Genomic DNA, 3,117 nt, shown 5'->3' with positions numbered 1-3,117 from the left:
GTTGAATGCTTAACTCAAACTGGGGAAAAAAAAAAAGAATCCCTGTGATCTGGGATGGATTAGCAGCTACTAAAGAGAATATAGTTCAGCTCCCATTCCAGGATATTCTGGATATCTGGTAGGCTATCCTTCCTCCTGCTGTGCATGTATATTTTATACTAATGTTAATGGAAGTTATGTGTGGATATCCAGGAGAGAGAGCACACCCCATTTGGTAGGTAAATTTATGTGTCGCTCTTTTTCATTATTCCCCAGCCCGGTACAGGCAGAAATAGAGATATAAGATTTATAAAGCTCCTACAATATCCTGTTTTGGCAAATTGTATTCTGGCAAGGGCATGACAGGATTACTTACCTCACCCTTGACACCAGAGGAACACAAATTAATGGCTCATTGTCACTGTCATTAAGAGTAGCCGTGCATGTTTTTAAGTTATAATTTAAAACTCCTGAAATCCAAGCTTTTATTCACAGCCAAGATCGCTCCATTTTAAACCTTTTGATGAATCCATTTGCTGTTACTTTAAATGAGGTACAGTCCCCCAAAATAAAAAAAAAAAAAAAAAAAAAAAGGATGTAAAATTAGATTATGAGAGTTTATATAGCTTTTAAATATCAAGCTGTCAGGGCTTGTGCGGGCAGAAATATTATAATCGAAGAATGGTGGAGAAAGAGTTTGTATTAGAGAGAGGATTTTTGGGTAAATTCATACCAAGTAGAATATAATGGAGACAGGCTTTTTGCCAGTGCTTTGGCTCTGCTGACCTCCATTTGCAGCAGAGATCAGYCTGATAAAGCCGACACAACCTCAATAAAACACTAACAATGGAAAGGAGTAAATAGAAATCATATTAAGCAGCAGCAATATTGCATGAATTGAAACAAAAATTTAGGTATAATAGCCTTGGTGGGTTTTAATATTGTTCCCAATCGCATCACAATATGAATCATATCATAGTGATTCTAAATAACATTTATCATCTTTAAATCTTCTCTCCTAGAAGACGACTCACATTATTTGAGAGGGTTTTTTTTTTGAAGAGTTCATACATAATTAAATGCGCTGGAAGCAAAGGGTACAAAATGCCTTGAGAAGCAGCAACTTTTTGTTATATGTTCAATTAAATGCAACAATTACATAYTTATTGTTATTTTGCTACCTGGCAGAAGTTAAATGAATAGAATAATAGAAAGGTATTGCAGGACAGAACTCAAATAAATCCAGATGGGAAATTTTATTCAGTTTTCAATTACCGTGGCRTTGCTAAATTCCGAGCACAATCTGTAGACCATGACAAAAACGAAAAGAAGATCGGTCAAAAATGCATTTATAGGSGATTAGAGGCTAAATATAACAGAAAGATGGTTCAATTCATTTTATCAGAAAATTATCTGTCCAAGGGACTATATCTTCATTTACAAGGAAAAAGTTTAATCCATCACACGGATGGACTTTGCTCTTCAGGGGGACTCTGGGGTTCAAATTGCAGGGGTCCACTTCTCAGCACATCAGGACAGACTTGAAATGGCCTTAGGAGACATCAGACTCAATGGTAAGAGGCAGAAGATAATGTCAACCCCCAAAATTTCCACCATCCTGGCTCCAAAATGGTGGCGGTGGTGACATCCCATCCATGTGGAAAGATCCCATTGCTGGGAAGACACCAGTCTGTAAATAATGGAGAGGTCTTGATCCACCCACAGAGCCCTTCAGGAGGACTTAAATGCAGATGTTGATGTTGAGGGCGAGGTCTTGGATGTGAAGCAGGAGTTCAAGTTGGTTTAGGGTGTGTTTAGGGTGTGTCTGAGCCAGGGCCTTGCAGACAGGAGGCCCTATCAGCCCTTTTTCTCTCGTGCCTGGTKGGGAACATCTTGCAGAGGTGCCTGAGTTTGGGACAGAGGGCATGGATGTGGAGCTGGATGGGGGAAGGAATTTAAATCTAGAGGATGGGTAAGGAATGAAGCTTTGTGTGTCCTGCCTGTTGACCAAAACACCTTCGTGCTCTTCATTTTGTGGATGCCAACCAGGGGAATATTCCCATTTTGGACAGAAAACCTGGCTGGGGCCTCGTGCACAGCTCTGGGTCCCCTCGATGGCAGAGTCAGGAGGATTTTGCAGATGGGCTCTGGTTTGAATAYTTTGGACATCAGCAGTGACTTGGGGGTTGTTGACATGCATTGAAAAATGAGAAATGCAGGATATTTATCCATTTAATGCCACAAAGTCTGATACTGATGCTCCCCAACCAAGATCAGACAGTGCAGTCTGTCACCTGCCATTTATCACCTTCCACAGACTAAGTCTAGCTGGATAAATATCCAACTTAGCTAATTAAAGGGTTAATTTAGAGGTCTTAATTTGGGGTCTATCTTTAGACTTTGTTTATCTATGATTGCTCCAGGACATGGCAAAAAAAATCATAGAAGTAACCTGTAGGAAAAACAGAGCAGCATTTCTGTAGTGCATGATGGTGATTTGAAAATACAAATTGTAGGTGTCATTGGCTGGACCAAGAGTGGCCATGTGGCATTCAGCAAGAAAAAAAAAATTAGAAATTATAAGTAAAGCACATGTTGTTAGTGTTTTACAGTATATTTTATCATATTTTATGGTAGGGCATACACATCTTGATTTTATATTTTCAGAAATTTAAGGACATATTTGTATATTTGGAACAGAATTTTATAAAATGCAACAACGCAATGAAGTGGACAATTAGAATGAATAAAGGTAATTAAATTTAGTAATCAGCAATGAGAATAAGTTTAATTTCAAGCACATGGCTAGCTGACAAAAAGTGAATTTTCTATTTTATATACTTAAGACTGTATAAAATACATTTTATATGTCTAAAAATGAGAATAATATTTTTTATTCATGGCTGTTCATGGATTATTCTTTAAGCTGGTTCCCTCTTGGYATCATGGTGAAATTGAAATGTGAATACAGAAAAGGAAGGGCAGAAGGAAAATACAGGAAGAGATGAAACTGCCCATTGAAGAAAATGCAGAAAGAAGAGCAAATGAAAGAGGAGAATGACCAATGATCAGCATGGCAAAATCCAGCCATGGACAAAATGTAGAAGTGTTTGAGGAATTCAAGGAGGAGCAAGATGA

The sequence above is a fragment of the Malurus melanocephalus genome, unplaced genomic scaffold (genome assembly GCF_030028575.1).
Source record: "Malurus melanocephalus ecotype Western Australia unplaced genomic scaffold, MMel_1.1 scaffold_591, whole genome shotgun sequence".
Lineage (NCBI taxonomy): Eukaryota > Metazoa > Chordata > Aves > Passeriformes > Maluridae > Malurus > Malurus melanocephalus.
This window is presented reverse-complemented; position numbering follows the sequence as displayed.